The 19078-nt window shown below is 40.6% G+C and overlaps 1 protein-coding gene across 1 annotated transcript in view; it reads left to right on the top strand.

The window, feature by feature from the left end:
- The first annotated feature begins 18531 nt into the window (after positions 1–18531).
- lrrn2 (leucine rich repeat neuronal 2) overlaps positions 18532–19078 on the top strand; it is an 84883-nt gene continuing 84336 nt past the window's right edge. The window contains exon 1 of the mRNA XM_036559828.1: positions 18532–19003. The gene's annotated coding sequence lies outside the window, so the exon portion shown is untranslated. The remainder of the gene's footprint in view (positions 19004–19078) is intronic.

Below are 19078 nucleotides of genomic sequence, written 5' to 3'. Positions count from 1 at the left end.
GTTGTTAAAAGAAGAGGTGATGCAGCACAGTGGTAAACATGTCCCAGTCCCAACTTTTTTGGAATGTGTTGCTGCCATCAAATTCAAAAGGGGCATATATGGGCCAATAAAATTTCTTGGTTTTAGAATTTGATGTTGTCTTTGTACTATTTTCAATTAAATATAGGGTTTAAATGATTTGCACATCATTGACTACTGTTTGTTATTTGTTATGCAGTCTGGATCATGTAGATCAGTGGTTCCCCACCCTGGTCCTTGAATACCCACTGCGCTGCACATTTTGTCCTGTTTAAACACACCCACCTAAACCCAAGAAGGGCTTGTTAAAGAGCTGATTCATTTGATCAGGTGTGTTGGGAGCAGGGAAAACACTAAAATGTGCAGGGCAGGGAGTACTCCAGGACCAGTGCTGGGAAACTGCAATGTAGATTAATTGTATACATTCATGTTGGTTACCAATCCAGGCATAGAACATGGTTGAAATCCAATGTGCAAGCAAGTACACCATCCAGCTCTTCACCCTGGTAAGAAGTTTCAACATGATGCAGTAATTTCAACTTGATGGGGTGTCTTCCACTTGAGATGTGGGGTATCTGCATGTTTCTGGATAAGCAGATCCAGATTTTTAAATGCTACTAAATACAGCACGGTTTATTACTGATGCTCCGCTGTTATCAAATTGATACAAAAAATAAACCAAACGAAAACTCTTAACTGTGTGAATCCAGAGCTGTGGTTGAAACTGTGAGCATCTGCCTCATACATCTCTCTCATTGCATAGACTCTCTTTGTCCTAGTGATAATCTTCATATTAAAGAGCTCCTTTGAGATTAGTTGGTTTGGATTTTGTGATCCAGAACTGATCATCTAACATCAGTAGCTAACCTCACTAATGCTCTCATGGCTGAATACAATCAAATCCTCACAGCAATGTTAGAGTAAGGTTGTTACCGCAGCAAAACTCCCTAATAATAGCCTTGATTTGAGATGAGCAGGTGTCTACAAACTTTTGGATATATAGTGCTTTAAAGATAAAGTTTTTGTGTTTATTTTCAGGAAAATGTGTAAATATTTGTGACAGCACTCCCTTGGGAAGAAGGCCAGAGCGCACATATTTTATCCCTTTGTTTGATGTCGGCATTCATTAGCAGTCAGGTGTTTTCATACCGCCTTTGGGCGAAGACAATTTCAATGTGTGCTTTTAATAATAGTTTTGGAAATGATGTAGGCAAAACCTGCTCTGCATACCAACAAAACACTTAAATGATCATGAAACTGAGTGTAACAAAAGAAAGCCACACATTAGAAAATAGCTGTTTTACTTTAACTTTTGGTCAAAACCTTTGTTTTGTTCTTACTTAATTGAGAAGTAACATCAGACATTACTTGGAAAACTTCAGAAGAAGACAGCTATCCTCAAACTTTTGACAGGCAGCATATAATTACGACAGATATGTAATGTTAGATGCATGTGTACAGGAAAATGGGGCTTTGCCTCCGATCAGCTGGATGGACCATGACAAGAACGAAATGAAGCAATTTCCCTGAATATGGTATTTTCAGACTGTAGCATTACCATCACAAAGCAGCCATGTCTTTAAAGAGACAGCTGGCTGTTCACTCTGTGCACCCTATGATCACTGTCAGTGACCGTTAGAGATGACAGACCACAAGAAGTCCACACTCTTGGAAGAGGAAACGTGTTAAACGCTGGGCAGAGAGATGTGCCAGATACACTAAAAATATCCAGACATTCTCCTTATTAACAAATTCAGATTCTTTAAGGTTACTGACACAGTCATTCAATTGTGCATGCACAGCTTGTGTAATCTCCAAATAAAAGCACTGAGCGACTGCACATGGGCCTAAGGTCACCATGCCCAATGCCAAGATGGGTTTAAAGCCCCCTCACTGGGTTGGGAAGCAGTGGAACTGCATTTTCGGGAATGATGAAACTCCATCCAGTACCTTCAGGATGAACTGGAGTGATCCTATTCATCCAACATCAATACATGACCTCTCCAGTGGACCTGTGCAATCAAATCCTGATAGCAATGTTCCAACATATAGTGTAAAGCTTTCCCAGAGGAGTAGAGGCTGTTACTGTCTCTAACCCTTGATTTCAGGAAAAAATGCTGGATGAGCAGGTGTCTCCCACCTTTGGATATACAGTGTCCTGATACCTTTTCGAATTCAGTGTCTTCAATTACTTTAAGACAGACTCATGTTGGCATGAGTGTTGAAATGCATGCAATCTCCATAGAAATACGTTGCCAGTAGAATGGAAGAAGCCGCACACAAGTGTAAGGACAATGAGTCTCCATCTAACATTTTTATATAACATTCTACAGGGGTATGATTCTACTTTGGCTCAAAAAACAAAACAAAACAAAACAAAAAAGAATTTGGGAAACAATAACACAGAAAGTCAATGCCACAGGAGTCACTAGGGAGCTCTGGAGAAGTTCTGAGAGTTGTAATAATGTTATTCTGTTGGTAAATATTCTTTCAGCATGTGTTCGAGGTCTCTGCCTCTCTGTCTAGATGCTACAATTGCTGTGATTGTTAACACCTTTTCACAGTAGGTCTAAGATGCAATTTCCACTTGTTTTGGAGGTCCCTCAGTGGAACTATGCCTTTCTGTCCTTCAATAAAGTTGATGGAATTCATTCTGATGGAAATGCATATGATTTTAGAAGGATTTTTGTCTTCTTTGGCGAGCAAATGAGTAAACATTTATAAGTGTTTTTATTAATCATGATTAAATAGTAATTTTTGCTGTGCACGCAGATGGCAGTTGTACACGATTATTTTAACATAAAAAATATCAAGTCTATGTAAATCACAGAAGGGGGTTCTCCGCCCCTCCCTTTTTCACCCCTCATTGCTCCCTAGCAGCTCAACACAAAGTCAAATTTCACACTAAGAAAGCCAACAGTGTCCTAGTTACAAGGAAAATAGCAGAGTTACAAGGAAAATATTGTATTTGCTTATATTAATAAAGATATTCTAGTTGATTTCCATTCCACTGGAGCCACTCGGGGGTTGACAGAAAGAGGTTAAAGGGAAATTCAGACTTTCTGCATAATTAAATGGTTAAGGAATAAGGTAAGTCAGAGTTTGATGTTGATGATGATGACGTTGAAGAACAAGGAACATCTGAACTCCATACTACATACATTACAGAACAGTAGACCTGGTCAGAGTTGATCTATTTCCAAAGAGGGAAGCATTGAAAGATTACTGCAGCCACCTAAAGGTTTCTCCACACTGTATGAGAAGATCCACGACCACACCACCAGAGGGCCTCTGCAAATTTAAAAGTGCACCTATAGCACGTAGGGAAACACCACAGAAAAGCACTCATATACAACAAGCTCAAGTTCATTTTGCGCCCCACTAATATAGATTAGCTATTTACACTGACACTATTTTCGCTGTAATTGTCAAGCCACCTGTCATATAGTTTTGATTTGTGGTCTGGTTCTGGGTTTAAATGAGAATTGCAATATCGGAAATTTTTACAAAGTTCTTTATAATTCAATGGTTAAGATAAAAACAGTGTCATTCAAAGTGGTTTAATGTGAAATGGTTCATTGTTGAAAAATGTATTGACTCAAATTTCTTTACTGTGGTGGTGATAGGAACCAGGAACCATGATGTCGACTATAAAATGACCTATTCACCTTGTGTATCCATAATGACCTGTTGTAAATGGTAAAATAGCGCTAAACCAAAAAAAGTTTTGTTTGGGGACCATTTTGCCTCGTGCTGTCTGAAAAAAACTGAATAAGCTGTCTCTAGGGCAGTGCCCTTCTTGTGACTGGGGTGGTACCCTCAAGGGTATGTCTTCAGAGTCTTCAGTAAGGGTACCATAATCCATTACAATTATATGTTTAAGTGTTACTGACTCCACACACCCTGTCTTGTCTTCAGGCTTTGTATTTTATTGTTCGGTTTTAAAACATTAGGTTATGGAAATGTAGAAAAATGTACCTTCTCTCTAGGAAAAAAAACTCATTTAAGATACACAGTTGGACTGTAAAACCACAGTTGTACTTTTGAGGGTACATTTACATTGTTTGTACCTTGATAAACAAAAAATGCACTTGCACAGAACCTTTTTTCAGTTTACAACACTCTGCACTTACCTCGCCAAATCTGTTTGTAGGCCAAAACGCAAATCGCAAAAAGCAATGTCTCAGGCATCAGCCAGCTTATTTGTAATCATTGAATGTAGTAACCCTCTGTGAGGTGGCTTTTTGAAGCTTTAAACTCTTCAGATGTCTGGTTCTTATCACCACTACTGTGAACTATGACTCAGTGAGTTTCTCTACAACCGAGCATTTCACATTAAACCCCTTTGTTCACATCTTAACTATTTAATTATGCAGAAATTTTGAAAACTCAATGGAATTCCTCTTTAACATAGTACAGTATCTGTAAAGATGCTGAGTAGCTTTACTCTTTCTGGTGCCATCTGACATGTTTGATGTGTGGTGGCTTCAAGAGTCCTATAATTATTTTGTTTTATTATTAGTCTTTTTCAAATAATGTCTTATAAATTTAACTATATCCCCATTTTTGCCTGAAACAGCACACCCAAAGTAAAAGGAGCACTGGTCCCTCATACTTTGGGCTACTGTCATGATCTTGGTCTCACTTGAAAGGTGACAGTCAGAATAACTGTATGAATTACTGACCCAGAGTAACAGAGGCTAGAATGGAGGAGTTAATTTTTGCCTGACTCACAGATCTCTAAACTGATCTGTGACTCTTGCCATGTTATCAAGACCACAGATTTTGGATTATGGTGCCTCTGTGGATAGTGGCAAAGCTTTGAATGTAAGGACCCACACATTTGCTGGTGTTTGCTCATTCGGCGCTTATGTTGCAAATGAGACGATTGTAACTGCTGTGAATAACAGATCATAAAATGGTTTATGGGAATTGAATCTTGAGATTTCAAGCTTTCTAATAGTGTATTGTATCACCATATTGCTGGATGATTTGATGCATAAAAATGATGTATAAAAATTGGAAGTGAGTGAACACTTTGACAGAAGTGTACCAGCACCAGTACAATTACTAGAAAGGTTAGTTAACAAATTTGACTGAAATGCCCTCCCTAGTTCTCCTATGACAATGGTATCTGGCCCATAGCTTCTCCAGGCCCACGACCGCATTCGGTATGAGAGGAGGTAAACAGCGTTCCATCCATCACGCAGAGGTTCCAGACTCCCTGCTCCTCCAGCTCACTGATATACATGTCCTTCCAACCTGCAGAACATATGAAATCAAGTGTCAACAGGGAGGCTGCCTATTCAGAGGCAGACTGATGCAGTGTAGTTTTGAGCAAAGGTAGAGAAAAAATAATGAAAAAAGAAAAAAAATAAACAAGTTAAAAAAACATAGCATGCAAATGAAGGACAGATAAATACAGAGAGTGGAAAAAGAACAGAAGATGTAAGAGAAGAACAGGGAGAAGAGTGGGAAAATAGGGGAAGAAAGACAGGGGAGAGAGAGAAAGAAAGGAAGGGAGGAAAGAAAGGGGCAGAGTGGGCGGTGAAAAGAGAGATGGATAGACAGAGAATAGAACAGAAAGAAGGAAGAGAAAGAGTAGAGGGAGAGAGGCAGAGACTACAAATAGCGAGAGAAAGAGAGCGAGAAATGGAAAGGGGAATAAAGACAAGGGAGGGAGAGAAGGAAAGAAGGGAGGAGAGAAAGGGGCAGAGTGGGAGATGAAAAGAGAGATGGATAGACAGCAAATAGAACAGAAGGAAGAGAAAGAGTAGCGGGAGAGAGGCAGAGAGGCAGAGACTACGAATAGCGAGAGAAAGAGGGCGAAAAATAGAAAGTGGGGAAGAGATAGAGAGTGAGATAAAGAGTGGGGCAGAGATATAGGGTCAGATTGAGTGAGAGTGAGTGACAGAAAGAGAGAGAGAGAGAGAGAGAGAATGGGTCAGACAAAGTGACAGAGAGAGGGTGAGTGAGGGGGGCAGAAACAGAGAAGGAAAGAGAGAGTTAGAAAGAAAAGGTGAGACTGAGAAAATAAGTGAGAAGGAGGGAGGCTGAGACTAAGAAAAGAGAGAAATGAGGAAAGGAGAGAGAGCGTGGAAGTCAGGCTGAGTAAGAAAGAGAGGAAGTGAATAAGAGATGGGCAGAAAGGGGCAGTGGGAAAGAGAGCGTTAGAGTGAGATAAAGAGAGGGAGCAGAGAGAGATAGGATCAGAAAGGGGGGTGGATGGAGAGACCAAGCGAGGTGTGAAACTGAGAGAAAAGGGATGAGACAGAGAGAAAAAGAGAGAAAAGCAGGGGTAGTAACAGAGAGAGAAGAAAAGAAAATTGAAGAGGGTGTGAAACTGTGAGAAAGACTGAGAGGGAGAGAGATGCTGAACTAAGAAAAGAGAGACAGGAGGTTAGAAAAGAGAGTTAGAAAGGGAGAGAGTACGAGAATAAGATAAGAGAGAGAAAAGGGGAGAGAGAGTGAGTGAGGGGTGAAAGAGAGTGAGAGGGAGAGAGTCAGAAACTAAGAAAAGAGAGGGAAAGAGAGGAGAGAGAGAGAGAGAGAAAGGGATAGAGAGAGTGAGGAGTGATACTGAAAGAAAGTGAGAGGAAGACAGAGAGTCTGAAACTAAGAGAGAGAGAGAGAGAGAGATGAGAGCAGAAAGAAAGAGGGAGAGAGAAAGAGTAAAAGAAAAAGAGAGGATGAGACAGGAAGAGAAAAAGAAGGGGAAGAAGAGGATGAGGCAGACAGCGAGAAACAAACAGGAGACAGGTACAATAAGAGGGAGAGAGAGACAGTGACAGAGAAAGAGAGATAAAAAAGAGGGTCAGACTGAGTGCGAGAGACAGAGTGCAAGAGTGAGACTAAGAGAGAGCAAGAGAGAGAGAGAGAGAGAGGGAGAGGGAGGGAGCAAGTGAGATAGCCTCATTACAGCAGCGCTGGAGTGTGACAAACACAAATCGGCTGCTCACTCCCTGAGAGAGCCGCAGCTGACTGAGACAGAACTGTGACTGCATTTGTGTCAATGCCAGGACCCTGTGCCACACACACACACACACACACACACTCAGAACACACACACACTCAGAACACACACACACACACACACAGAAACACATGAGTGGCTGCACACAATAACACCTTTACAATGCTGTTATGAAAATCCATCACGAGAACACACCTCTACATCCTCTACATCAGTACATGTGATACAACATGAAATATGTTACCGCATCTTTCAAATGCTTTATCTGCAGTACAGAGAGCATGATAGATGAGGTGTATGTGCTCGTACAATGTACAGATTTACCATAACACTGTGTGTGAACTGTAGAGCATATAGAAAAGGCTGCATCCTGCAATCTTTCATTCTTCAACCATACGTACAATATATTGCTGGTTAGTCAATATATTGGTCTTTGCAATAGTGTTAGATATAATTTGTACATAAGCCCTCAAACAAATCACTTAATGTTTTACTCATCCAATTAAATGGAGGTAATTTTGGTCACATTAATGCAGCCTTTGTTCACCAACATGCTTTTACAAACATAACTTCTATGAAATGCACATAAAGACAGAAAGCAGAGATAAGTAAATTCAGTTTGAGATGTATTAAATTTAAAACAGTACAAAAACCCAATATTGATGTTTTGCATTATGAGCTTCATTGATTTATTTTAGATATACTCATTCCAAATTGTGATGCTTGAACACACTCCAAAAAAATCGGAACATAAACATGTTTACCACTGTGTTCAACTTTAACGCTTCATAATTGTTTGAGTACTGAGGACACCAGTTCTAAAAGTAATTTTTTTTGCTATTTTTCCATTGCATGTCATGTTGACAGAGCCAAGCCAAAGACACCCCTGAAAAAGACGTCACCTAGAAGGCAGCACTTATTGGCAGGCTTCAACCTGTTCTTGCCTATAAAGTACTTGGCCTTTCCTGAAAGCTCCTAATGTACCCAAACGTTATTGCATCACTTGCTTAAGATCTTTTTTGAACATTTTACAATATTCCTATTCTCAAATTGCCTCGTCCCAACTTTTTTGAAAGTTGTGCAGGCATCACTTTCAGAATGAGCTTACACTGAATCAGTATAAGGTGAAGTAAGGCATTAAATATCTTGACTTTGTACTGTTTTCACTGAAACACAAATCAAAGTGAATTTGCAAATCCTTCTTTCTGTTTTTATTTGTATTTCAAAAGACAGCTGATGTTCTCCAGACTGTTATTATTTGTGCAGTTTCTTTGCAGAATTCTGCAGGTTTGCATCCAGAATGTCTTTGTACATGTCTGAGTTCATGATCCCATCAATGAATACAACAGTGACAACGCTGTATGAAAAACAGTCCCAGACTTTGATGTTTCCAGTTCCCTTAGTGCAGTCAGTTGCTTTCCAATTCTCTTAGCTCAGTCTGGTTGGAATTCTTCTCCAGGCTTTGTCCTCATAAAGAGTCGACCATTACTTCGATGTTGTGCTAAGTGTTTTTCTTTGAAACAAGTATTTTGTTAATTATTTTGTTAACCATTTTATGACATGACCTAAAGAATTGCATTAAACTTTACCAATAGTTAACCACTTAAAGTGTCCAACTGCTTTTTTGGCTGCTGTATCTTAATGGAGTTCATATTGCATTTCTACTTAAAATGCATTAATTGGGCTATAATGGCTTTTCTGCATTTTGTGTGAAATATGCTGCAGCAACAGCAAGCAAGTCGCTATGGTGCCGACGACCCGCGCGCTCCTCTCTGTCATGTTGGCCGTTTCAGTACGCACCCACAGAACCAAAAGGTCAGCTGGACCATTAAGGAAAACAGCATGCGGCAAGACAGTCCCTGTCTCATTTTTTAATTGTCTGGCTGAAGATGAAAAACAGCTTGTATTTTTGCCATTCAATTCCTCTCACTTGGAAAATGCCCAACAGTTTATTTCCTCTCATCCTCTCATCACACAGCAGCATTCAAAATCCAGGTTCGCTATTCTTTAAGAATGCACAGTCTTAAATATTTACTTAATTTTACAATAGCATCACACAAACAGTGTTGATTAAGGCAAACCTCTGTAACTGTAACATCTAATGAGTATGGCAAAAAAATAGTTAATACACCCTCTAAAATAGCTTTAAATAGCTTAATTACTAGAAATTAGCTTAGCTGGCTAGCTAATAAACTTACTCTAGCATCACTTCCAGCTCTTGTTTACTAAACTTTTTTGGATGCTTAGTTCTTGTGTCCTGCATTCTAGGTTTGGCATGTGCTAAGCTAATTAAAGTAAAATAACCTAATGGTTAAAGCCTATTAAAAAAATATACACTACATTGTCAAAAGTAGACAATGTGTAGGATCAGAGTAAGATTCAGCCACACCCAATGCTAACAGGTGCATAAAATCCAGTGTTGGTGGTAACGTGTTACAAAGTAGTGTGTTACTATAATGTTATTACAGTACAGTACAGTACACTACAGTAACATTATCTGTAACAAACCAATGTAATGCATTACAGTTCTTTCAATTACCGACTTAAAGGTCCCACAAGGTACATTTTCATTTTTTCCCCCAAGGTCCACATTAGACAGTTTATATACCAAAATCAACCTCTCTTTATCTTCCACGTAACCAGGCTGTTTTATTTCCTGTGGTCTGAAATTCACGTATGCAAAGTACGACTGTTCTGACTGGATGCCCTGAATTCAATCTGTCTCATTCAACAAGTAATCCGAGCTCAAACACTCCTTATGACTTCACTATGAAGGGGTGGAGCTAAACTCCTGTGGCCTGAAAAGGCAGGTATTTTTTTAAATGTGTTATTTTTTGTGACATCACAAAAACAATTGATTCAAAATGAGCTCTTTTTGCAGGTTAATTTCCATATATGGACTGAACTGTACATTATATTTGCTTTGTAATTATGTTTTTTTCCTGAGGTCCACATATGACGTGCAGATTTGTGTACCCAGTCCAGTCATAATTCAATTTACACGACTACTTTCAGTGACACTTTATTTTGAGTGGTCCTTTTTAGATAAAACAAACACTCAACAGACTCTCAGTAACATGTCAAAAACGTATGAGGGTTAGGATTAGGTTTTAGGTTGAGGTTAAGGGTTAGCTTTAGGATTAAGCCCAGGGTTAGGGTTAGGATTAGGTTTTGGGTTGAGGTTAAGGTTAGGGTTAGGATAAGAGCCAGGGTCATATATTCAGATGCTTCACTACTGCTGCTTCACTGATATGCTGTTGATGTGTTACTGATAATCTATTAGGAGTTTCTTAATAATCTACAAAGGGCCACTCCAAATAAAGTGTTTCTGATTTTCTAACTTCTTATCATCACTTAAAATTAAACAACTCTTATTACTGTGCCTTTAAGACTGAAATCTATAAAAGAACTGTGTTCTTATTGGCTGCTCTGTATTGTACCTAATTCGAAAGGCAGTCCAGAATGAAATACTCCTTATAACTTCAGCATGAATGGGTGAGGCTAAAATAGGCAGATGTGTATAAATGCGTTGTGTTTCCTGAAATCAAAGCAACAGTGAATACAAAATGGGCTTATTTGTCATATATTGACTGCTGTGCTGGAGAATAAACTGAAAACTACAAGCATGTTTACATACAACATCAAACTGTTTTATTTCAAGAATGATATGATATGGGCCCTATAATAAGCATCTATGTGCAACTGACATACGTCTTTAAGAGAATGATCTGTCAAAGCATCCAATCATACTAATATGAGACTTACAGATAAAGATCCCCTTGCTGAAGAAGAGAAACCTCCAATCTCACCTAAATAGGCCAGACATATTTTCATTCAGAAACAGCTATGCAAGCATCACAATTTATTCACAAAGATTTTATTTTGAGGCAGATGTTTTTGAACTGTTTCTACTGAATAATTTCTAGGTTTTCAAACCATCATTCACATTTTTAATCAGCATTACTGTCAGGCTGTGTCTTATTTAGGCAGGAATGGTGACAGGCCTTTTAAATTCTGTTTACTGTGATTGTCTGTTTCTTTCTAAATGAAGCACTGAAAGGACTATTGAGTTTTCCCTTGTATTTCCCAGTTGGTACAGATGTGTCTGGGTTTTACAGAGTGATGTAGAAGTAATGAGCAATAAGATCATTTTTTAAAAATCATCAGTTACAGTTTGTGAGAAGTAATTAGTAATTTGTAATGGGCTACTTTTTGCTACTAACTATCCCTACACAGAAAAAACCAAGCATGCAGTCTCCATAGATGACGGCAAATTAATTAATCAAATGCTGGAGCTGCCCTGGTCAACTGTAAGTGCTGCTATTCTGAAGTGGAAACAATGAGGAGCAGCTCAGCTCTGAAGCGGTAGGCCACATAAGCACACAGTAGAGAACTGCCAAGTGCTGAAACATGTATCGTGCTATAATTGTCTGTCTTCATTTGCAGTGCTCAACACTGACTTCCAAGCTGCCTCTGGATGCAACGTCAGCACAAGAACTGTTCATCGGGAGCTGGATGGGTTAGGTTTCCATGGCCGAGCAGCTGCGCACATGCTACAGAGTGATGAATCACGCTTCACCATCCAGTGGTCTGACAGACAAAACTGGGTTTGGCAGATGCCAGAAGAATGGTAATTCATAGTGCCAAAAGTTTGGCAGAGGAGGAATAATGGCCTGGATCTGTTTTCCATGGTTTGCCCCCTTTTTCAGTAAAGAGAAACCTTTCCTTTCTAAAATCTAAGGAAAAGCTTTCACAGAAGAGTGGAGGCTGTATAGAGGAGCAGACCCAGACCCGTCTTGTGACGATGCGACAGTGCTACCTACGGTGCCACTAGGAATTTACAGAAAGTGTTTAGGTTTAGGGTTTGAGCAGAGACTGAGGTGAGCATTAGGTTTCATTCACTTTAAAGGTTATATTTGCCAATTTTGATCAAAGTTAGCTAAAGCAGCCTTTATGACAGATGACACCTATTGGAAAAAGCATTTATAAACATTATGTGGGGTTATGTCAGTGGTCATGACAAGCTTTTGTAGGTGTCATGTAGCCTTATGAACCGCAAGTTACAGTAAAGTGTTACCAATCTTTCTCACAATTCTCAGTGTTCATCTTAAGATCCTTAATGAGTTTTTTCTTTCATGAAAACTTTCATGAAACCAGCCTAAGGTGGCCAGATTTCTGTTTGGTGGTCCAATATCCAATGTTTTAATCTATAAGCTCCAGTTTCATGTATTTTGACCCTGGTAACTGTTATACTGTAATAAATTAATGTGAAGGCCAACTGATAAAATTGGGTACTAACTAACTTTGTAATCAGTGTCAGAAAATCATACAGTAGCATATCATGGTCAGTGAAACTAATAGCCCAATAGCCAGACCCCTAAACACACCCCTGGGCTAGCTCCAGGTCTGGAGAGACAGAGACAGCTGCTATCAACATATGGCATATATCATATGTAGATGGCTGAAAAAGTGATGCAATTAAAAAAAAATGAGGCACTATTTGTAGATTGCGTGGTAGCCCACATTCAAGTACATTGTATGCCTATACAAATAAGCCTACCTATCACCTGATAGTATGAGTCAAGACCCGTAACACCACCCTTGCTTTCAATCCCTGGGTTACCTTATGTCTTGATAAGACATTCATGGCATTGTGGAATCTTTTGACTTTCTAGCTTCTGGTCGAGTTTTACACAGCAGTATTCTCTACACTGTAAGCAAGGATAAGTTGAATTTACTTTAAAAATTTGAGGAAACCGGTTGCCTTAAAAAATTAAGAAATGTGTAATGAAAACAGGAGAATAACTCTAATTTTTGTGTTAGGCTAACATAAACACATGTTTGTGCAACTCATAAATTCGAATTATTTTAACTTAAAGTCTTGAAATTGCAATTGAACTATATGTTTCATTAGGCAATTGAGAATTTTTTTCTAATTAAGTCATATTGACCACCAAACCCCGAAGGGTTAACCTTACTGTGAACATGGTCACTGACCAACACAAACGATAACCTGCACTTTTAGCCAACAACACAATGTCAAGCAGCTGAGTAAAGCATACATAAAAAACATACGCCTGAGGAAAGCCAGCCTGGGTGGAATGAAAGCACACTGATGGTGAGTAAAACAAATGGAAAGAAACACTCAATATGTAAATAGATGGAGCCAGGAGCCAATGGAAAAGAAATATACGTTTTATCTAACAAGATCGTGTTAACAAAACAAACATGTAACTGTATTTTACAGCTTACTTAGCTTCACTCAGTTTCACACATTTGTTCAGCATCTTTAAAGAGAAAGAAACAATTGAATGTGGGGTTTCAAAGTTGCCATAGCAACAGACTAAACTAAATAGCAATACGTTAATTCAACTCAAAAATGCCATTTGAGTGTACAAAATCATCAAAAAGTTCTCTTAACTTAAAATTGTTGAGAATATGTGGGATATACTGAGTTTTATGCGCAACAGACTTTTTTTGAGTTAAAACAAAATGCGGGATTACAGTGTAAAACTAGGCGAGCAAGTGGTAGAAGTGGTTAGCAGATAGCAGCAGCAAGCTCCCTCTGTTGGCCTGCCCATCTGCGCTGCTGCCAAGACTTTCTTAGGGCTTTCTGGTTTGTTTTTAATTCAAAGTTAAAAAACGGACATTTCCAGGAACAACTCCAGCTGGAGACAGGCCACCAAAAATGGAGAGTGTCCCCAGAAAACAGGGACATCTGGTCACCCAAAACCAGCACCAAGTTTTGCATTACGTGCTTGAGATGGCAGTGCTGGAAAAGAAGGGACGGGTGTGAGTCTATAACACAGAGAAAAGCCCCGCTATACCCTCATTGGCCTTGAAAATCATTTTCCCTGGCGCAGAGTCACGAACCACCGCTCAAAGCTATCTGAAACAAGAATGAAATAAGGCCTCCACCATTCAATTTCGCTCTGCCACACTTGTCGTGAAATAAAGCATTCCTGTTGCGGCCTCCGTCCAAACAGGAGGGAGAAATATGGAGGGTGGAGGAGAGGCCGGGGTTAAGCATGGTTTTGTCAAGCGTGCGGCATGGAGCCGGGCCCCGACGCCATTCAATTTCTACACTCCCCTCACTCCATGAGCACCACACCATCTCCGTCTCTCTATACAGCTTTTACTCCATCCCTCCTTTTTCTCTTTCTTTCTCTATTTCATCCCCTTCCTCCTTTTTCATATCTCCTTCCTTCCTTTACTTTCTCTCATTCTCTCTTCCTTCCACTCTCTTCCCACCTTCTCTTTTTCCCTTTCTCACTCCCCTTTGCCCTCACCTTCCCTCCTTTCCCTTCCTTCCTTCGTCCCTCTCCCCCTTTCCTTCATTTCTTGTCTCTTTTCTATCCCCTCCCTCTCTTCCCTGCTCTTCTTTACTCCTTATTTTTTACCCCTTTCCTTCTTTTCTTCTCTCTTTCTTCCTCTTTCTCTCAATTTCCTTCCCTCATCCTCTCTTCCTTCCACTCTCCTCCCAGCTTCTCTTTGTTCCTCTTTCTTTCACTAACCTTTCCGCTCTCCTACACTCTCTTCCTTTCTTCCTCCCACTCTCCCTCTTGCTTTCCTTCTCTCATTCTTCCTTTCTTTTCTTCTCCATTCCTTTCTTCTCTCTCTTCCTTTCTCTTACTCCCCATCCCTCATTCTTTCACGTTCCTCTTCTCCTTCTCTCTGTCTTCCTCCCTTTCTCCTTCCCTCCTTTTCTTTCTTCCTCTCTTCTTTCTTTCTTACTCTCCCTCTCTCTCAATCCCCATCCCTCGTTCACTCTTCATTCCTGTTTTCCCCTCCTTCCCATCCTCACTTTTTCTTCATTTCTTTCATGTTTCTCCTTTTTTCTTCTTTCTTTTTCCCTTTCTCCTTCCTTCCTTTTCCATTTCTTCCTCTCTTCTTTCTTTCTTACTCTCTCTCTCTCACTCTCCATCCCTCATTCTCTCTTCATTCCTGTTTCCCCCTCTTTCCTACCTTCCATTTTTTCTTCCTTTCTTTCACGTTCCTTCCTTTTCTCCTTCTCTTTTTCTTCCTCCCTGTCTCCTTCCTTCCTTTTCCATTTCTTCCTCTCTTCTTTCTTTCTTCCTCTCCCTCTCTCTCACTCCCTTTCCAGACTTCTTTCTTTTTCTTCTCTCTCTGTCTTCCTCTCTCACTCTCTCTTTCTTCTCTCTTTCCCTCCCTCGTTCCCCACGTCTTCTCTCTCTATTGCTCTCTGAGCCTCAAAGAAGTCACTGGCTGCTCCCGCCGAGGAGCAAATCATCTTTTGTCTGTTCAAATAGACATCAGAGCAGTAATAGTGAAGCATGTGTTATCGACCAAACGCTCCCTCACCAAGTGACGCTGAGAGAATAGGGGCCAAATTGGCCCCAGACAGCAGAGCTGTCCGAACTGTGATCCAGCACGCTCTGTGATTCAGCCTCGTGTGAAGTCTCTTCACACAGAGAGATGGCCGAGAACGTCAGGAATCATGCTGATCTGCTCTTTCCACAGCCACAGGGATACTGACCGCGGTCCAGGTCAAAGCTGATCAATCTTTTGGCCAAGCTGTACATGCTCAGACTCTGTCATGTCACTGTAACATGGTTATTCCTATAAGCACCTGCATGAACAGTGAAAATGTTCTCATCCCAGGAGAAGACATCATAATGCAGCTAAAACAGGTCATGTTACATGCTTGTAAATGACACATATCTGTCTTTAGAAATTTGCCACAAAAGGTTTGTAATGATTTAACTTAATCTTCACATGAAAACCTGCTGAATCGGTTACCCCACTGTTGTTTAGTCTAGCCACCAAGTACGTGCTCAGCCACTGTAAGTGTGAGTAAGCTAATAAAGGTGCATCCTTGTCCAACCTCTTCTGTGCCGATGCTACAATACAAATTCCAATCAACATCTTCTCATTATGGTTACAGGAACACTCATGAGATATCTGACCACATTTAAAAGCTCAAGTCTCCAAGGTTCCCATCCAGCTGTCAAAATAATTCAAGCCAATAACTGAAATGTTCCAAAAAAATTAAAGGAATTCAGCTGCATTTCCTTCAGCTCTGTAAAAGAGAATAAAACTCTCATGTCATGCCCATAAAAAATACTTCTGACAAATTTGGAGTGAATCTACAGTCAAACCTTTAATGTTGAAAAGCTTCTTGTTGCTGTTTTATTTCTTTTTATGATATCATAAGAGTGCCCAGGAAACATATTATAGCCCAGGAAACATGCCTTAATCTGCAGTAGGCACTTTTTTGTGCAACTTCCACCATGTAATGTGAAAACAGTTCCTCGAAAGACGCATGGACAGTGTTGCCTTTTCAATGGCTGTTTATCTTGACTAATGTGGTTCATACACTGCCATTAAATATGAGCAAATGGCCAGTAACTAATGGAACAAATGACTTCCAGTCACTTTATTATAAAACCCTTCTTCGGTGTACTGAGACTAGCACATCTGTTGCTATGCAAAAATAGTCATTCATCAGTGGACAAGTTCCGAGCACCGATCTCTGGATAGTTTTGGAAGGCAGACACTCTTAACCCCATCAACACTGCTGCACCCAATCCAACAAACACTTCGACACCACTACCATTTCAGTTGTCTTGCAGATCCAGATATAATCTCGTAATGAGGACAACCATGAGAAATTTTAGGCTGATTGTGGGTAGATGTACACTTATTAGGATGGTAACAAATTGAATGTGTAATTTCTAAACCAGTCCAATACCTCATGAAGGCAGAGCTCAAAGTGTCATTGTTAGCTGTGTCTCAAAACCAAGGATGCAGCCAAAGAAGCCTGCATTCCTTGTTTTTATGTGGATTTTTAGGATCCTTCAAATGGGACAGAGAAATGTACCCTTTCTTTTAGAGAAATGAAAGCTTTAGCGCAAGTTCTACCAGGGAGACTCCAATACTACGTCACTCAATACTCGGACCCATTACAAGCTTCCACCTGTCTTTAAAATGGCTTGCCTTATGCATCTGCTTTGTTGCTTTCGGATGCCAGTGTTTCGTTATTCCCCTCTTTCCTCCCCACTGCTGCCAGTTTGGTCCCCACCTGGTTAGCCAAGGTTTAGGCTCTGCCCCAGCTGTCCATATTCGGCAGGATCTGCGAGGGTCCAGACGTTCCAAGACCTGGGCTGGGGACGAGGCCAGTGTCAAAGAATTTAACTTACAATAATTGTTATATAACAAATTGTTAAATTTTGTTGAGACTAAAATTTTTCCTTCACGCTTGTCTCTGGAATCTTTCTGGTAGAAAGGACTCAAAACTGGTGTATCCTTTGATACCTTCAGTCTCCTACAATCCTTTAATTGTGTACAAATCTGTTTCAAAAACAGTGGAAACCTTCCACACTTTAAGACATGACCACTGGTCCAATGGACCAGAAGCCTGTTGTTTGCTCATGGCTGTAATGTAAGTTAGCATGGCTGAAAAGTCCCCTGAGAAAACTCCAATTAAGCATGTTGATGTGTGTCATTTGTGTGAAGAACACATTATATGCAGTAAAAATAAATGTTATTTCTTGTATGGGAAAAACTCCCTGCAAGTCCTGTCAGCCAAAGATAGCATTTTGCTAGCAAGCTTATTTTGTTGGTGTTATTGAATTAATCATCCTCCTGTAGATCTGGTTCCAGTCTGCGTCTAACGTGCACCTTCACCTGACCTAACACTACTGCATCCAGCCAAGGACTTCTGGATAAGTGATCTGGAGCAGGTGTGGTCATTTGTGGTTAAAACTAGATGCCACAGAAAGATAGATCTCCATGACGAGGGTTCATGACTACTGGACTGGAGGACTTTGGGCGGCATCTTTTATAGGGGGCATACCCTTGTTTGCGGCGGATTTCACCACAAATCCAGCACCAAAATGTGACAAGTTCTCCCCAGACATATTTTCTTGTTATGAGATCATGTCTGGCCCTGTGGAGACCTCCATGTCACTGTCACAGCTGTGCTAAGAATGATCCACCACCCAAATGGCAAACAGCAGCCCTGCAACCTGTTATGAATAGATGGCTGTGACAACAGATGAGCTGCACTTGTTTCTGGACCCATATAGTGGACCTACATATTGGGAGAGTGGTCAGTGAGTGGGTGAGTTTGTATAGAGTTAGTCATTAGGAGACCATATTGTAGATGTTGCAGAACAAATGTGGCTGTACAGCACGTATTGTTTGCCCATTTAAATCAGAGATCATACAATCGATGATAATTGCCAAGAAAGTGTGCTGTGCTCATAAAAAGGCTGGCTAATAAGCTCGGCTTAATCTGAGTCTTTTCTATGGAAGTTACATGAGTGCCTTCCAAGAAGAAGGGGGGGGGGATTTGAACTCAATTTTGCTGCATCGCCGTGGAAACGAGGGACAATTGCAGCCCTGTTTTGGCGGCAAAGGAGCAAGTGACAGTGAAATAGCAGGTTTCACATCGCTGTCTAACAGAGAGACAGAGAGAAAGAGAGAAAGAGAGAGAGAGAGGGAGAAAGAGAGAGAGAGAGAGAGAGAGAGAGAAATGAACAAGGAGGAAAAAAGAGAGGCTGCAGAGAGGGGGAGAAATGGACAGAACAAGAGATGGTGACTTGTGAGAGGGTAAGGTGGGGAAACAGAGAGAGAGAGAGAGAGAGAGAGCGAGAGAGAGAGCATAGAGAGAAGGGGGGGTATTTGCCTCCACTTTGTCTACGCCGCTCAAGCGGGCTAGCCGCTGACAGTAACAGTCGCACAGAGAAAGAGAGAGGGAGAGAGAGAGAGAGAGTGAACGGAGGGGAGAGAGCAGCACAGATCCATCCTCTGTAGCACGCCTACACAGTGTCAGTAATAAAGATACAGTGCTTTAGGTCGGGGGCTAAAGACAGGTCTGTAAGCGTAATCCTGGGAGAGGTGCTAAACGCGGCGACGTGAGAAAGAAGACAGGTTGATTGAAAAAGGTGGAAAAGAAGGCAACAAAAAAGCCAGAAAGGAAAGAGGAGAGGAAGAGCAGAAGACGAGAAAGCGCCTGTGATGCACATAGATGTTCCGTGTCATGTGATGGTAAGGAAGTTTACCGCTTGCTTTCTTAACTTGAATATGCAACTACTGCGAGAGCATGTACATACTGTGCATTTT

The sequence above is a fragment of the Colossoma macropomum genome, unplaced genomic scaffold (genome assembly GCF_904425465.1).
Source record: "Colossoma macropomum unplaced genomic scaffold, Colossoma_macropomum, whole genome shotgun sequence".
Classification (NCBI taxonomy): Eukaryota; Metazoa; Chordata; class Actinopteri; order Characiformes; family Serrasalmidae; genus Colossoma; species Colossoma macropomum.
Note: the sequence above shows the minus strand (reverse complement) of the source record. Positions and strands in the feature narration are given on the sequence as shown.